The sequence below is a fragment of the Cydia splendana genome, chromosome 22 (assembly GCF_910591565.1).
Source record: "Cydia splendana chromosome 22, ilCydSple1.2, whole genome shotgun sequence".
Classification (NCBI taxonomy): domain Eukaryota; kingdom Metazoa; phylum Arthropoda; class Insecta; order Lepidoptera; family Tortricidae; genus Cydia; species Cydia splendana.
Window position 1 is genome coordinate 9,289,735 of NC_085981.1, and position 19,189 is coordinate 9,308,923.

Consider the following 19,189-nt stretch of genomic DNA (forward strand, 5'->3'; position numbering starts at 1 on the left):
TACAAGTGCGACAGAGAGGCAACACGTCGAATGGAACGTGGTGGTGGCCCTCAGGGCCTGCCGCCAACACAGAAGAATGGAAAATCGTTATCTGCCTCTCTGTCGCTCGGAACTCAAGAGCGACAGAGAGGCAGATAACGTTTTTCGATTTGTCGATGTTGGCGGTATGCCCTCTCTGATGTACAGGGCATGAATAGGTACATACATTTAGGTATTTAATTTAATTTGATTAATTAACAGCTAGTGAATATCTGGCGCCCATGAGACCAACTTGACAGTTGACATCTGACACTGACAATTTCCTGTAGGTAGCTACATTTGAGTAGGTACGAGTAAGTAACGACGGTGCATAGCGTCAATGACATTGAACACTGCACTTTTATCTATCTATCTAATACCTTTAAACGAGCAATTCTTGTATATTTATTTATATATATATTTCGGGGATCTCGGAAACGGCTCTAACGATTTCGATGAAATTTGCTATATAACCCCCATATAGCAAATTTCGGGGGCGATAAATCGATCTAGCTAGGTCTTATCTCTGGGAAAACGCGCATTTTTGAGTTTTTGTGTTTTCCTAGCAAAGCTCGGTCTCCCAGATATTTTAACATTAGTAGGTAACATTACATAACAGAGGCTTTGTTGAGATATTTGTGAACAACTTAGCCGCTCCGATATATCTGATGGTGACTGTACAATACAATCCTATTACTATCTACCGTATGGAGGTCGTGGGTTTGAATCCTGGATCATACAAATTAATTTGTTGTTAGGACATGCAAGAAACGTCTTTGAAAAGACCTAGATGACCTCCACTAAACAGTTCACTGTACAAAGTCTGACCAATCGAATTAAGCTGTTACGCATTCCGATTCCTTCTACGTCTGAATAGGATATAACACAAGATTTATGCTGAACCATACTTAATACCAGTCTCAATTACTGCCGATACACTCTGGCAGGTCGCCAAATAAAATATCAATACAATTAGGAATAAAAATATAGAGTAGGTACCTATAGGTCTAACTATACAAGTGGCATACCACTATATAAGAATTACAATTATATCTATACATGGATAGTGGGCCTGAATGCCCTATATTTATCTGAGTAACGTTTTTGGTGTGTATGTGCTAGTGTTTAATTCCATATAAATATTAGCTCATTAATTACCTACTAACAGTAAAATAGCTAAACTTTGTTTATTCAATTAGTGGTTAATGAATCAATAGATAATTCATGAAAGTAATTGTCAGTTTTTGCTAATTATTACAGTAATTTAGCAAGTACTTTATCCAAGACAAAAGCAACATAATTATCATCATCATTTATTTAAATAGTTCATCATCAAAATGGGTTTACTACATTTTGATTATTAAAATAATATAAATTAAAAAACATACTCCTCGTAAGACCCAAGCCAATTTTAGCTCTTTTGAATTTGGAACTTTCTTTTATTTCTATAAGAGTTTATTAACTCAAATTTAATTTGTACTTTTACAAGTACGCGGGGGCTTACGAGGTTAAACAGCTCAGAATAAGTAAGCATTAACCATTCTATTTTGATGTACATTCCATGGCAATAGAAGTGTTTTGATCTTCTGGTACTTAAGTGACATTATGTGTAAATTGTATGCAAAAATCCCGATAAGCAAAATTTTGTCAAATAGGTATTTGAAACATTTAAATTGCAACAGTAATTAACACATAGGTATTTTTGACTGTGAAATATCTCAAAATGACTTCTTCATTACTATATCCATTGGAATTTTACTAATTTGTCACAAGTTTAACCCAATTGATAAGATAAGAAATACTGACAGCATACTCAGAATAGTAGGTAAAACTAGAGCACAGCACACAGTAGGTATAGTTTGGTCAGGGACTGTCTCATTTCAAACTAGAAGCTACATTAAATACAAAATCTAAATTGGAAGAAACCTAAGAAGCAACATCCTACTAGATGGTGTGCTCAAATCACTGCATCTATGTAATTAAAACTGCACGAGGCCATGCGCTTGGTGAAGAATAGAAGCCTATGGAGGAACATGGTCTTCAACAGAAGGACATGATGTCACAATCCTTAGCATTGAGGGACCGACTGAAGAAGAAGGTAGCAACAAGACAGAAGCAGTTAAAACTGTAAAAATACTGACAAAAGTCCCTTAAATAAAAAATATTGATGGCTAAAATATCAAATGTTGTAATTATTCAATAATATGCAAGAATGTAGTACACAAAACAATTTGTTATAATATAAAAATGTCCAATATGGACTGTATTGGACATTAACAAATAACTTTGAGTCAACACACTTCCTGCGACAATATACTTTACAAGGGGTTGTTCAACCCCATAGCGCAGTGAATGTGTTAACTGGCAGTACATCATTTTTGAGTAGTTGGAATTTTAATATTATTTCAATTAGTAATATTTCAAAGTTTTTAAATCAATTAATCAACCATGAGCCGGCAGTCTGCTACTTAAGGGATTTCCCACTTTAGCCAATATGTCTAAATGTATCGAGTTTTTGGAATAAAAACTATAAAATCATCTAATAAATTTTTTAAATTAATTGACTTGACTCCTGCCCAGTTTGCCTAGCTAACGAAAAAATTGTGAAAAGGTTTAGTCCGGGGACAGGAAATTATGCATTGAAACAACTCTTTAAGGCCCCTTACTAGTGGAGTTTGCTGCTATATTTTCATCTCAAAACTATATAAACTGACATAACATTGTTTAAGTAAGATTCATCCACTATGAGGAAGTTAGTATGAATAAAATACTAAAATATTTTATTGTAGGTAAAGGAAAATAACATGCATTCAATAATGTTATCAAAGTTAACCATATTATTAATAAACTCTTGGTACTATGTGGAAACATAATAATAATATTAACTTTTGTGCCATTCTCAACCATATGGTGACAGTTTGTTAGCTGTCAATAACTGGCATACCGGTGCAAAAAGAATCCATCTTAAATGCCAAGCGACAAATACATTACATTATGTTTGAAATGTGTGACTGGGTATTACAAAGACATAGTTTTGTAAAGACAAGAGAGGAAACGAACTTAGCTTTATGACCTCACCCATACTTTTAAAACTAGACCCCATAGACATCTGTGGAATTTCCTAATTATATAACTAGAATAAGAATAAGAATAATTTCATTTATTCATGGCAAACTAAAACTACATTTCATACAAATGTATTACAAAAATAATATTTAAAGTATAGAGTATATAGTTTACCACAAAATGGTCCTGCCTCAGCATGATGCTATCCCGAAAGTCAGCGCTGGTCTTCCAGCGAGACCATTTGTGGGCCACGAACGCACTTTAACTTGTACAAGTACTAGTGTTTTGGAAAATATTACCAGCACATTGGAAATGATTCTGGATAAACCACAGTGTAAAGTGTAATTGTGTGGTGGTGTATACATAGTAATATTACTGTTGACAGCCTATCACCAGGGTTTACATGTTTTTTAGGGTTCCGTACCCAAAGGGTAAAACGGGACCCTATTACTAAGACTTCGCTGTCCGTCCGTCCGTCCGTCCGTCCGTCTGTCACCAGGCTGTATCTCACGAACCGTGATAGCTATACAGTTGAAATTTTCACAGATGATGTATTTCTGTTGCCGCTATAACAACAAATACTAAAAACAGAATAAAATAAAGATTTAAATGGGGCTCCCATACAACAAACGTGATTTTTGACCAAAGTTAAGCAACGTCGGGAGTGGTCAGTACTTGGATGGGTGACCGTTTTTTTTTTGCTTTTTTTTCGTTTTTTTTTTTTGCATTATGGTACGGAACCCTTCGTGCGCGAGTCCGACTCGCACTTGCCCGGTTTTTTATTTTTAAATATATTGAAACTAAAATGGAGCTTAGCAAAGGTCTAGTGCCTTCTTGTGGCAGAAATTCTTAGACCTACTCAATTTATAGGTTATATTTTGCAATTTTTTCCTCAATTGCTTCAACTGTTGGTACTTGCCCTTTAAACAAAATATCATAACAAAGTATTTGAATCTTCACCCCAAAATGTCAAAGTTATGGGCAAGATGAAGTTGATGTTTCTTATAAGAACTGAGATATTCAGTGACGTTTTTAGTGTCATTCGGCAGCCGAGTGACCTGGACCCTGGACATAACCTAACATACTAGCCAATGTCGTACCTTATAATAAGCACTAATAATACGCGCAGGCGACGGCAAGCCGGCGTTGCTTGTCTCGCCCGATAACGCCTTGTATTTATTTTTACTCGTTACGTGTACCACAGCTGTCTTCTGCTCTCCCGGCCGGGCGGACGGTTTCCACTCGCTATAAAATCACCTTGTACACCCCGATTAATATGTAGTAATCTAATGAGTCCACCGTGGAAACGTGCCGCGCGACGCCCCTTTGCTATATTTGGAAGCTTGCAAGAATTTCTATGCCCCAAATCACAGAGAGCGACTAAAAGATTCGTATTCCAAGCAATAAGAAAGTTTCGTTTACCTCTTTCGCGGCCGGCGGTCCACAAAAACAATATTCCAAGAGAAATCACAATGTAATATTGTACACTCAGACTGCTGTACACACGGCGGGCACTATTCACAGCCAACACGGAAAATTCACAAATGACTAGTCGTACACTAACGTAAACAGAAAATACACAGATTACACGAACTTAAATCTATGATTTCCACAAAAATACCTAGTTTAACCGAAAAACGCGCCAACTGTCAAAAACTAAAAAACTACAAGCACCGGCGCCACGCGTCCGCGCGGGTTGAGTCCGCTTTTCTGACTGAGCCAGTCCGTCGTCGAGTCGAGGCCGACCGCACTCCACACGGCCCGACATTCAGATCAGTTCGACTTCGAGCATACTGGCGACAATCGCACTCTGCATACATCTGCCGCATTTTATTTTTCCATTATAAAAATACCTAAAACCGCATTTTATAATGACTTAACTACTTAGCCAAATATTACGAGATGAGCGTAAACGTTATCATGTCGCTATGCGACAAAATCGGATGGGTGCTCTATCGTGGATTCCGGCGATAAAGTAAGACGGCCGCGTTGAATAGATCACGACGGACCACGAAAATACGTATAAGCCAATACTCATCTATATTCGTACGGCATAGACATTAGCCAGACGCGCATGCGTCAGTTGGTCCGCGACGTCAGTTGAATGACAAGGTATTAACCGATCGATTTCAAAAGAAATGTGTGGTCTTGTTTATGGCATGCGTTACTTCGACATATTTTTAGATTGGTGTACTTCCAACTAGACTGGAATTTAATAGGTATCAAATTAGGGAAAGACCTCGCTATCGCAATAATTAATAAGAGAAACAAGCGAATGTAAAAACTTACTTCATCCATTTGTTTTCATCTGGAGAAGATAAAATAAATAGTATATGGTAATAAATAAATGGGATTTAAACCAGGGCGTTCTTTGAGAATTTTGCATAATCTTTATACGATGTGGATAGCATCCTGAGCTGGCTTAATGAAATACCGTGCTTAAATGCAGGCAATATGGCTAATAGATATCATACGGTTATGAAGTCTGCGTGGAATGCAATTTACATATTCAGACTTAAGGGCGCCGCACATTGTCGGACACGCTTGTCGCATGAAAATTTGACAAGTGACGGTCGTGTAGCGAAGCTTTATTGAGTTTTACTTTTTACAGGAAAATGTCAATCATGGCACAGCAGAAATAATAGTACTACCGTACAGAAAGGACACTTCCTACAAACCCGAAGTTTGACAGCAATTCAGGGTCGAATCGTGCTATCCCTTTCTAATATATAGCACTATCCCTTTCGGCTATTTAGGGTTGTCAAAATTCAAGTGATTATCTTATCTGTGGTCGTGCACGCACAAGGAAGTCAAGTGGTGCCAACCCTAATAATTGCTCGGGGCAATGCCGAGCCGAACGGAGCCGAGTTCGACCGAAGTCAGGAGTGTCTCCCCACTGATCATGGATTCTCTGGTCTGGCCAGTGATTGTAAAACTGTATACATAATTCTGGCAAACAAGTCAAGAATAAAAAAATATGATCTTCCCTCTTTTTTTTGTAGTTATTATATAAGAGAAAGACAGTATGATTTTTTCTGCCTATGCTCCACTGACAAATCTTATTTTAGATCGAATTAGTAGGTACTTAGTTAATTTTAAAAAAAGTGCCATTGTGACTGGTAGCAAGTGAGATATTAAGAATTAAATAATCTAGGTAGTTGTAAAATGCTTGCTTTAGTAAAGGTAATGCTGTAAAAATGTGGCTAATCATCTCTGTTCCCACTTTAAGTTCCTGTCTTTCATGGTCTAATAAAACATGGTCTTCCATTCCCAGAGTGACACGGGCCTACGTCACAATAACATTGCCACTTTATTTCAACATAACATGTTACATGGGTACATTATACCTATGGTTAATAAGTTAAAATATTTCTTTATAATTTTATAATTTTCATTTATATGTATTTTAGCTTAAATTTTACAATAACACGTCATTTTTAATTACTCGTTAGCAATATCTTCCGATTCACGAAAGAAATTTCAGACTTTCGGGTAATTCTGTTTATACTACTGGCAACACAGGATAGCGCTGTGCACATTTGACAATTCGGATCTAGATAACTTCATGCCCTGACCGTCATCCTTGTCGAACGCGTGTTAATTGTTATTTCCTTCTCGCTCAGTGTCAGCAGTCGCAGTGTTTTCCAAACTTTTCACGTCGTAAGCTTGGTAATTAATGTGTAACTGTGAATTAGTTTTTCAAACGTTTGTCTTGTATAGATAAATAAAGTTTAATTTAATACATTAGATTTGTTTTATTTTACTATGTTTCTACATGAATAACTTAAAATTAATGCCGTTAAAATAATTTTCACCGTTGGTTAAAATTCTCCCACATTTCAAAGTTTGAACCTGTAAACAGCATGATGACGTAGGCGCGTGTCAGTTAGGTCATACGCGAATCTCGGAATGGAGTACCAGGCGGAGTATATTATTATACCATGCTGTCTTTGAAAGAATTGTAATTTTGTTTTATACCGGCCATTATTATTTTATACATTTGTTTTTGCTATTGTTTAATTAATTATTTTTATAAGTTCAAGGGTCCACTGAAAATCAGCGTCGTTGCACTGAGTGCTCCGACACATGCTGAGTGGTATCCTCTTTGAAACAAACAATTACATTAACCTACGTTATATGTTTGTCTGTATAAATTTTAAGATGTGTTGTTTCAAATAAATTATTTTCTATTCTATTCTATTCTAAAATTATAACTAGTTTATGTAAACTGTTTTATGACAACTTTTCAACAGCCTTAAGTAATTATTGTCTTAAAAATATTTATGGGCGGTAGTGTAACGACTAAAAATAATTAAGTAGGTACACATACCTAATTCAACCGTCGCATACCTAATCTGCTAATGACGGTCCTTCGAAGATTAAGCAATCAAACAATGCTATCACCATGCGCACTCTTGACTTGATAGATTGTTGTCTACTCCAAAATGCCTTAAGACATATAAAGCACAAGGCACATACGTCTTATTAATTTATTATTGTTTTTTGTGCGTCAATTGTTATCAGATAGGCTTATGAATAAATATTTATTTATCTTACTCAACTGAATTTCAAGAAAAATGTGGCCTTACAATTACATGAACGAAGCACGTGATTTTTCAATTTAGAATACGGTTCAAGTCAAGAGGTACGACGGGAAAATATCCCATTAGAAAAAATACTCTACGTATAATTATAATTATTATAAGTATAATTCTTTTCGCAACATAAACAGTCGTTTCCTATTTGGGTTAACAAGAGAGCAAAGTTGATTTTTGTTGGGAATGCTGATCTTAAGTCCTGAGGGTCCTGACGTGTTGCCTCCCTGTCACACTTAAGTACAAATTTACAAGTGTGACAGAGAGGCAACACGTTGAACGTGGTTCGCAGTAGGCCCTCTGAGCTAGCGAGAGATATATCCATAGCAAATTTAGCGAGTGTTGATAACTACTTGAGTGACAAATCACACGCATTATAAAAATGAAAATAAATGATAAGTGATAACTTCCCCACTAACACTAACTAGGTACAGTCGCGGACTTTAATTGTTGAGCCGATTAGGGTATATTGGAAACATATCGTACATTGGACGTTTCATACCGTTAGTATTGACAATCAAATTAGCTTAAGAACCCTAAATGGCTCAACAATAAAGTCCGTGATGACCGTGCTTGTACTCGACACGGGCATGATTAAAATGCTGTATAATATTAAGCATTCGTTTTTAACACTTGTATTGTCGGCATTTACACAGCGGGAAATAAAATCAATTAACGAAAATGAGCAGCTTTATCATTTATCCGATAAATTAATCGGTTTTTATATCTTCATTAAATACGAAATTACGTCAATGCAATGCGACACTTTTATCTAAGCATGAAGCGTGCGTCAGTCGTTTCTGTTTTAAACATAGATTTGGATTTATGTGGCTATGATTCCAAGTTTATATAGTTTGTAAAGATTACCAATAGATAAAATTAATTTGATTCACGAACGCTGCCGTGGATTTTATACAAGAATTTTAACAGTTCAGTACAAAACCATTATGTACTACTTAAAGCAGGACGAGTTCAATCCTGGTAAATCCTGGTAAGGGCATATATTTTTAATCAAGTAACTTTATCGAATTTTGTAACCTGGCTCTTTTGCGTCAAATCCGGTAGTTTTTATTCGATTTTTGACAAAGTTGCGTTCGGCGCTCGAGGTCACAAACTTGGATTATTCATTGGGCCAACATCATAAACAAGTCTGCAAAAAATCAAAACTACCGGATTTGACGCAAACGCAAAATGTATATTTTTACTGTATTATTTAGTTTATAATAAATTTTCGATGTCATCTATAAAGCCATTTTTAGAAATCTAGATATAACTAGGTAGGTACATATACATATATAAATACTATACGTAGGATAAGATTATTAAATACAGATTAGACGAAAAAAAATGTAACTTTAATTACAGCAGCGATCGCCGCGCACGCACAATGGCGTCAGAACAAACAAACAGTTGATCCAGTTCCCTACAAACTATACCAGAGACGAGTCAATAAATACGACTATCAATCGGCGTACAAATAAGTTTCTAGGCATGGACGCAATATCAGAATCAGAACGCACCTATCGAGGACAGTAAATTTTGTGCAGTTGAATGAATCTTACACTCATATGTAATTACACTCATATGTATTTAATAGTTGGTAAAAATACAAAAAAAAGGTAATTAAATCCGTTTGTTAAATTCTGCTCAGTTGAGCTATTTATACTAAGAATCCTACTTATTATTAGATATAATATATAAATTTAATTAAATAGATAACGCAAAAAGTTTTACACTCCCCATCGGCACACAAACCTGTTTATTCAAATAATTAAAATGCCTCAGTTTAGCACCTTAAGTAGTAGATGCCATTACGATGGTATTGGCAAGCGGAGGTCAAGACGATATGCAAAATATTTTTATAATGACTAACTGGCGCCGCTGGTAGGGTTACCAGATGACAGGAATTTTCCTGACATGTCAGGAATTTTGCCTTTTGTCAGGAATGGGGACGGAACACGAAAATGTCAGGAATTTGTTGAATTGATAATTTTTTTAATAAAGTACCTTTTGATTTAAGTACATAAATTAATCAGGAAATTCTAAATTTGTTTCTGGTAACCCTAGCCGCTGGGGGGTGACAGGCGCCATCTGAAGATGGACAGTCTTTATCATTATTTTTCTTGTATATACTATTATAGCCCGCGCAGATACGGATTGACAGTTCTGTTTAGTCTGCGTATTGTTTGCCGATTTAGACGTGATCTAATGGAATAAGGACTGTTGCTCATGTGACGACTTTTTCTAGGTAATCAAGCACCGTAAAACCACCCAAATATAGTCCAAAATCCTCCAAACATGGTCTAAAACTAACTTAGGTTTATAGGAAACCTACACACACTGACAGGTATTTGAACGCCCTTTCTCACCACCATCCTCGTCACTTACAATCGGTGGTTACCTCGCTAGTAAACAGAGCACATGATCTGTGTGACCCTGAATATTTAGAGAGTGAGATGTCGCATATTCAGGAGGTACTAAGGAGGAACGGGTACAAGGTAAAAAAGTGGCAACCCAGACGAAAGGCAACGCGGAAACGTCCTGATGTCTCCAGACAGCCGGCATTTTTGCCGTATGTAAAAGGGGTAACGGATAAAGTTGGCACAGTACTTGGAAAGTACTCTATAAAGACGGTGTACACACCTTTATCCAAAGTAGCAGGGAGCCTAAGGTCACCGAAGGACGTTATTCCGTTCCAGTCACCTGGCGTTTATAAAATAGATTGCAGTTGTGGTAGTTCCTATATCGGAGAAACTAAGCGCACCATAGCAGAAAGAGTTAAGGAACATATCGCAGCTGTCAAAAATCGTCAGGTCAACAAGTCTGCGGTGGCTGAGCATTTGCTGGAGTCAGGACCAAACCACTGGATTGAGCTGCATAACCCTAAAATCCTCTCCACGGATCGCCATTTCTACAGTAGAAAAGTGCGGGAAGCCATTGAAATCAAAAAACATTGCAATTTTAATCGGGACGAGGGTTTTAAGATCTCATCCACATGGAATCCAGTCATTAGTAAATGTAAGCGGAAACGAATATCGACAGTCGATAAATCGAATATCGTTAGTGTTGTGTGTCGACAGAGTGACATCCCTAGTGCGCAAAACGTTCAAACTGATAAACAAGACCAAGTGCGGGTAGTTCGAAAAACTCGCGCGGCTAGAAGATGTTGATGTCAACTTGAGCCAGTCTTCTCCGAGACCACGGGGACAACGCCGTCCTCGAAACGTCGGAGGTAAATCTTAAAACTTAAATACGCGATTAAGTCCCGTTGTGCAGTTTGATAATAACTTAGGTGTGTTACTATTTTATTAACTTACTTCGTTTTGAGACAACATATTTTCATAAATGGCGGAAAATATCCGTAAAATACTTTCACATAAAATGCTTCTGATGAAAACTCTAACAAACATAATAAAAAAAGGCAAACGAATTTTAATTAAAATAGTGTATTATAATAAGTATTCATGAATAACGTACGTGTGTGAATTAACATTGGACAATATCTACAATTAATTAACATAAAGATCCGGATATGATCCGAGCATTTTATTTTATACGTTTGTTTAATAAACTGCAAATTTAAAAAAACTTTTTTTGCCAATTTATATGTTCATGGCTTTACACTATTCCGCCAAATTCTGTTTCTAATTCATAGACAATGAAACGTGCGTACACGCATGGATTGACATTAATTATTGGCTCACATGAGTCATGAGTCACATGGTTTTGCTCAATCACAATAAAACACACGTAGATCATTTAACTAGCTCGGATCGTGATTTACCTGATACCGATTTTTTTAATCGTTGCTATAAATTTGTGAATTAACTGCATGCTGAATTAACTAATCAACTGCATAGAAATATTTATGACTTCTTGAAGTTGGTATTGGCCGCTGTTTAATTGCTACTACTTTTTTTAGGTATAAGCAAAGACATATGTAACTTCGTATAAGATGAATAAAGTCTAAGGAAAAAACGTGCCTCGGAAATCAAGAAAAAGTCATTCTCGGATAGATGGCGCACACACCTTTGGCCTATGGTCGGCTAGATGGCGTGACGACAACGTTTCATATTTAACAATTTTAACACATAGATATCAGTGAATGAACATGGGTCAAAATGATATAAAAACAATAAAATCATTTATCCATATACATTTTTTTGATAATTTTATACGTTTTCATTTTGAGTTTTAGTCATGTGTCGGTAGATGGCAGTAAATTTACTGTGACTACAAAATTTACTATGACAGGACCCCTCTAATACTGTCTATTCTCTTTGGTATAAGCTAATATATTGTTAGTAAATAAGTAAGTAAGTAAATCATTTATTCTGCCTAAAATGTAAAAAATGTCCAGTAAACAGGTCGTAAATAGGTAGGCACACAAAAAATATTATCTTATTGCGAAACAATTATCTTTAAATAGTATTTTATCATTTCTTACTAATCTATTAAGATACTGATCTTATCGTTAACTGAAGTGAGCGTACTATTGATTAACGTAAATAGGGATCACTGATATGCTACATATATTTACAAGCAAAATAAAACTTAGTGTCGTTTGCTAATAAGGCGTTTATGGTACAAACATACGATTGATTAAATATGTTACTAATAATAAAACTAAGTACGTACCTAAAGTTAAAACGGCATATTTATACCCAATCATTTCACAGCCCAGATACGTTTTTACATTTAAATCGTAATGTAGAGTTAGACCAAGAAAAGTCTGCAGCGAATTTGATAACCCACGCAGTGCAAGTGTTATTTTAAACGTCAAATTTCTATAAAATTATAACACTGTTTGCGATGCGTGGGTTACCTATCAAAATCGCTGCAGACTTTTTTTGGTCTAACTCTATGTACCTACTTCATTTATTACAAAAGCAAACAGAAACATCAGTGGTAAATTAAATTATTTGCACGGTCAAATAACTACCATGAAATTCACACGAAAGCTTAAACATAAACTGCAGTTTAAAATGTTTTGTGCAGTAAAATTTATAGCGTGTGGCTTCGAATTTAATGGACATTCCAGCATACTGTAGTATGTATTTAAAAGGCTTCAAATTGTTAGTTTAAGTTAAAAAAAAAATCGGACAAGTGCAAGTTGGACTCGCCCACCGATGGTTCCGTACTTTTTAGTATTTGTTGTATGCGCAATTATCTAATTGCGCCATTTGTAAGCAGTACGGATATGATGATCGGTTTTGTCTACGTGGCAGCGTGATTAAACGGTGTCCGTCCCGCGGGGTTAAAAGTGACAGTTATTTTATCACGTGGATAAAGCGATCCATAAAACGCCTGCAGGTTGACAGTTCGATTTGTGACCCTTTTCTTTCTTATTAGAATCGAACCTATCTATTCTAACTTCTAATACTATGTATAACGAACCAAATTTATTAAGGCTACAAATATAATGACCACCAAAAAAATACTTTGGTACCCTAAATAAAAAAATCATGCTTACCAAAAAAACTTACAGAAGACCAAACAAATAAGGCTTAAAATTACAAAAGTACCACCGTTTTAATTACGACTGCACTTCAAATTGTATTCAAATACCAAATATATTGAATGATCACCAAAAATCATTAATGATCACCAAATCTTGAAGACCAAATTAATGCGATATTTTCACCTAAATAAACCACTATGATTACCAAAAAATTTATACATATTACCAAATAAAGTAAAATGATGCCAAAATTACTAGCCCCTCCCGCTCAACCCCCCATACCCCGCACCGCATACCTACCTAACCTAACCTACTTTTCTAATAGCACACTGAAATGATACTAGAAAAGTAGGTTAGGTTAGGTTTGAACTGCTATCAGTTATGTGGGTTAGGTTAGCACTGCGACTCTTACAGAAACGAAATGTTACTAGAAAAGTAGGTTAGGTTAGGTTTGAACTGCGACCTTTACAGAAACGAAATGCTTCTATGAAAGTGGGTTAGGTAAGGTAACAACTGCGATCCTTACAGAAAGGAAATGCTACTAAAAAGTGGGTCAGGTTAGCTTTGAACTGCGACCCTTACATAAACGAAATGCTACTAGAAAAGTGGGTTAGGTTAGGTTAGAACTCCGACCCTTACAGAAACGAAATGCTACTAGAAAAGTGGGTTAGGTTAGGTTTGAACTGCGACCCTTACAGAAATGAAATGATACTAGAAAAGTGGATTAGGTTAGGTTTGAACTGCGACCCATACAGAAAAAAACTACGACTAGAAAAGTGGGTTAGGTTAGGTTTGGACAGCGACCCGTACAGAAAAGAAATGCTACTAGAAAAGTGGGTTAGGCTAGGTTTGGACAGCGACCCATACAGAAAAGAAATGCTACTAGAAAAGTGGGTTAGGCTAGGTTTGAACTGCGACCCCTACGGAAACGAAATGCTTCATGAAAAGTGGGTTAGGTTTGAATTGCGACCCTTACAGAAAAGAAATGCTACTAGAAAAGTGGGTTAGGTTAGGTTTGAACTTCGACCCTTACGGAATCGAAATGCTTCAAGAAAAGTGGGTTGGGTTAGGTTTGAACTGCGACCCTTACAGAAAAGAAATGCTACTAGAAAAGTGGGTTAGGTTAGGTTTGAACTGCGACACTTACAGAAAAGAAATGCTACTAGAAAAGTGGGTTAGGTTAGGTTTGAACTGCAACCCATACAGAAACGAAATGCTACTAGAAAAGTGGATTAGGTTAGGTTTGAACTGCGACCCTTGCAGAAAAGAAATGCTACTAGAAAAGTGGGTTAGGTTAGGTTTGAACTGCGACCCTTACAGAAACAAAATGCTACTCGAAAAGTGGGTTTAGTGGGTGGGTCGAAAGGTTAGGTTAGAACTGCGACTGTTACAGAAATAAAATGCTACTAGAAAAAGGCGACGAAGTGTATTAATAAATTTAATAGGATAACGATATATGAAATATTTGCACATTTTTAATTAAAATGTGGTTACAATTTTGGTGGTCATTTACTATTTTTGGGTTTACAATGATTATTTTGGAGTCATTTGCTTTAATAGGATAGCAAGATTTAAAAATTTGGTTATAATTTTACATTAAAATGGAGTTCTAATTTTGTTGGTCATTTACTATTTTTGGGTTTACAATGATTATTTTGGTGTCATTTTCTTTATTAGGATAGCACGATGTAAAAATTTGGTTATCATTTCACATTAAAATGGGGTTTGAAATTTGGTAATCATTTACTATTTTTGGGTTAATAATGATTAGTTTGGTGTCATTAATAGGATAGTAAAATGTAATAAAATTGATAATCATTTCACATTAAAATGGTGTTATAACTTTGGTGATCATTTATTATTTTAGGGTGGTAGTAACTGGTAAAATATATTTTTTTGGTATTAAATTTTACTAAATCTGGTCATCAGTTAAATAGCGGCCATTTATTAAATATTAATTCATAAATTGGCTTAAATTTTAATTCAATTGGCATTTCCATAACTCTTGTTCTCTACCGGTACAGACAGATAATTAAATCGCCAGTGTATGCGTAATCTATTTACCTGGCGTACAAAGCTTGTGGCGCCATCTATGTAAATTAATACAGATTAATTTCCCGTAGGTCAGTTGAGTTCGAAATGTAAATATGTATTATAAAAATACAAAGGAAACCTTAAGTTTTTATTATTGATATTTTTACTGATCTGTTAGTAACAAGAGTGCCCTTCAGTTAGACCAAGAAAAGTCTGCAACGATTTTAATAGCACACGCAGTGCAAGTGTTATTTTAAACGTGTGCTATTATAATGGTTGCAGAATTTTCTTGGTCTAACTCTACACGTTTCTATTCATACGAAAGTAACTTATTGATTTAGAACGAGAACATTTTGAGAACCATTGTAAGTGCATAATTTAATTGGTTGATTAAACTTTTTTCCTTCTCATAATTAGCTAGCTTACCCGGTTGCATCTTAAATGAACCCGGGGTCCACTTGACAACCTAATCCTAAAAATTGGCACTAAATACAAATTAACGACACCTTTAAGGATACAATATGAAAAACGTAAAATGCTATGCTTTCAATTGAACGACAGAAAGGGAAAACATCCCCTTTTCACTCTAGAGAACTTAATTGAAAGGAGACAAATTACTCCTCATAAAATAACCGAATAATGTTTTAACGTCTTAATTGTATTTCGTCGATTTCAAAACGGTATTCCGGCCCGCCCGGCGACGATGACGTCATAGAATGCGCGCGCACCGCCGCATCGATCGGCGCCACAACCTTTAAGCGCTGCAGCGGATTCTTGTCATTACTAAGGCTAGACCGTCAATTGGCATTAAGCGGCTACAAACGCTTTTCAGCGCCGCGACTACACGAATTCAGAATTTAGCAAAACGCTGAAACTACCGGCCGCTCGCATTGAAAAATCAACTCTATTTTAACACTGTTTGGGTGCATAATGCCGATGAGGAATTCGTGTCCCAAGTTGCATGTCTCGGAAGTATTATTTCGTTATTATAATGGATTCGCAAACGATTTTTCTAATGAACAAAGTGTTTTTGGAATGTGGTAATTTGGGTGGTAACGAAATTGTTTTACACTCTTGAATAATTAATATTGACCTATCCTCGGATATCCGATAAGTATGTACCTAAGTAGGTACTTCCTATGAAAGTATATACATATAACTTCGAATATCAAAAATAAAGTACATATTTAACTACTGGGATTGTTAATTACCTTACGGATTAGGGATGATTAATTAACTTTAACATTGGAATGTTAAAAGGTTGATACTTTTTTTGGCAAAATTCCAAGTCTTTTTATTATGAATAAATAATAATTAGATTGTTACAAAATAATTAATTATATGTAATTTAGTGACCACCGTGACCACTAGCGACACTTGAAACAGTTGAAAGTAAGTGAAATAATTTATTTGTTTTGCAAGGGGGCAAAGTTGTTGTTTAACCGCTCGTGCTAATATTGATACCCGAGCAAGTAAAAGATTCTAAAATTAAACCACGAGCGTAGCCAATGGTTCGAGAAGTGGAATCTTAAGCGTTGCGAGGGTTTCAAGGCACGAGGGTTAAACGAATTTGCCACCGAGTAAATAATTCAGCCTATACACGTCCCACTGCTGGGCACAGGCCTCCTCTCATGCGCGAGAGGGCTTGGGCTATAGTCCCCACGCTAGCCCAATGCCGATTGGGGACTTCACATACACCTTTGAATTTCTTCGCAGATATATGCAGGTTTCCTCACGATGTTTTCCTTCACCGAAAAGCTAGTGGTAAATATCAAATGATATACCGTACATAAGTTCCGAAAAACTCATTGGTACGAGCCAGGATTTGAACCCTTGACCTCCGGATTGAATGTCGGGCGTCACATCACTCGGCCACCACCGCTTCCACCGCTGCCACCGAGTGAAACACAAAATTCTTCACCACACCAACGCGAGGAAAATACTTATTCTAAAATATCAAACAAAATCAAACCAAATCAAATTCAAATGAACGTTATTAAATATTTATCATTCAAATTCATCACTTAAAAGTCAATTCCACCAGCCAACATAAACAACTCAAAATTTGCATTTGATTACTTTGGCTCACATGTGGATAAAACGCAACTTTCTTATTCGTTTTTGAACAATCAAGAGAGCCTTTACCAGCTGGTCAGGGGCGTATTTACACTAGGGCCATCCGGGCCATGGCCCGGGGCGCCTCAAAATACGCCCCTGCAGCAGTGTGGTGAAAAATCTATTGTTTAAATGTCAAAGAAAACAACATGTGTACTGAATGGTAAGTTACACGTTACGAGGACGAATTAAGAAGCGGCTTAACATGTAAATAAGAAAAAAATACAAGGAAATTTTAAATCCAAATAGCACAGAAACGAAATACTTAATTCGATTGTACAAAATTGCGTACGCGAATTAATTTTTCGCGAGGCGTGAGTGTTAACTTTATTTATTTTATGCCGCCCGGGGCGGTTTACGATAAGTTTGGGAGCCACTGGAAAAAAGGATGAAATAACTTCGAATGCGATTATTATGTTAAATTTATAAAGAGTCAATTGTAAAAATGTAATCTTATAATATGCAACAAATTTTTAATTTTTGTATTAAGTATTAATTCTATAATTTCTATATATACCTTTGACACCTATGTAGTATAATAATACTTAGATATTTGCTATTTTATTTATAAGTCCGTTTTGTTCTTAGGTGAATCAACTATTTTTTTGATGTTATTTTATAGATAAATACAAACGATTAATTGCTTATTTATTTCTTAATTCTTAGGTATATATTTATTATTAATTGTATAATTTTTGACATTGTATTTCTGTGTTTTTGACTGACTGTGTAATTATTATGAATTAATAAATTATATTAATTACTAATTAATAGAGTGATCTATGTAAGATGTCCTCTAATATTTATTTATTTATGCAAGGAAAACACCGCGAGTAGATCTGCATACGTCAGTGAACAAATTCAAAGGTGTATTGTATGTGAAGTCGCCAACCCGCTTGGGCCAGCAATGCCAGCATGGGGACATAGCCCAAACCCTTTCGATCATGTGAGGCGACGAGTGCCCAGCAGTGGGACAAAAGTATATAATATTTAATAGGCTGAATAGGGTATTTGACTGTATTTAAAATCAATTATTTTACACCATGCATGAAATAAAGCACCAGAAGATTAATAGAGAAACGTAGGCAGCCGTTATTTTTAGACACAATTTCTATTTTTAAACCCGTATAAAACTAAAAAGAGTAGGTAAATAGATTGTGACGTCACATGCTAGTGTTTCATATAAATTCCATAGGAGCAAAATCGTTTTGATAGTTCGAAAAAAGAAACTGATTTGACTAGTAGTCAAATACCCTATTGTTAGGTATTGTATTATATTGTATCATCCTCTACAATATTTAGATATCGCAACATAAAACACTTAGCTGTGACATGATAGAACGATATTCAGCTCCCAAGTCGACAAATTACCTAAGAATTGACACCACGATTGATGACACCCCTACATACGTATATACACGTCTCGTTCTATCGAATGCAGACGGCTCTATAAGACAGAGATGGATGGATTCGCTGAGTATGTCTTAGATTGTGTTTTTAGGGATGTGTATCCTGGCTATCTAATTTTTGTGATTGCTTACACCAGCGGTCGGCAACCTTTTGGCAACCAAGGGCCACATAGCGGCTAACGAAGTGGACGCGGGCCGCACTTTGGTAATATTTATGACTTTATCAGACATTGTCATTTGTCAATATTACATACAAAATATCCAGGGAGGCTCGCGGGCCGCATGTGAGAGGTTCGCGGGCCGCTGGTTGCCGACCGCTGGCTTACACCATTCTAGTATACGGTTCCTTTTACTTAAACTTGTCACAATAATATTAAATAAGACGATTGAAAACGTAAAAATACATTGGCAAAAAGCAAATTATATGGGATTGTTATCGCTCGGCCAGCAGGCGGCAGTTTTTTCTAAATTTGCTTTTAACTTTTTAATAT

General features: G+C 36.0%; 1 protein-coding gene across 13 annotated transcripts in view; it reads right to left on the reverse strand.

The window, feature by feature from the left end:
• LOC134801450 (plasma membrane calcium-transporting ATPase 2) overlaps positions 1-19,189 on the reverse strand; it is a 275,898-nt gene that overhangs the window by 203,671 nt on the left and 53,038 nt on the right. The window contains exon 1 of one of the 13 annotated variants that reach the window (XM_063774025.1): positions 4,507-4,803. The exons of 11 other annotated variants lie outside the window; for them this stretch is intronic. The gene's annotated coding sequence lies outside the window, so the exon portion shown is untranslated. Of the gene's footprint in view, positions 1-4,506; positions 4,804-19,189 lie in introns of those variants that run through there. One more of the 13 variants, XM_063774036.1, reaches the window with a different exon arrangement.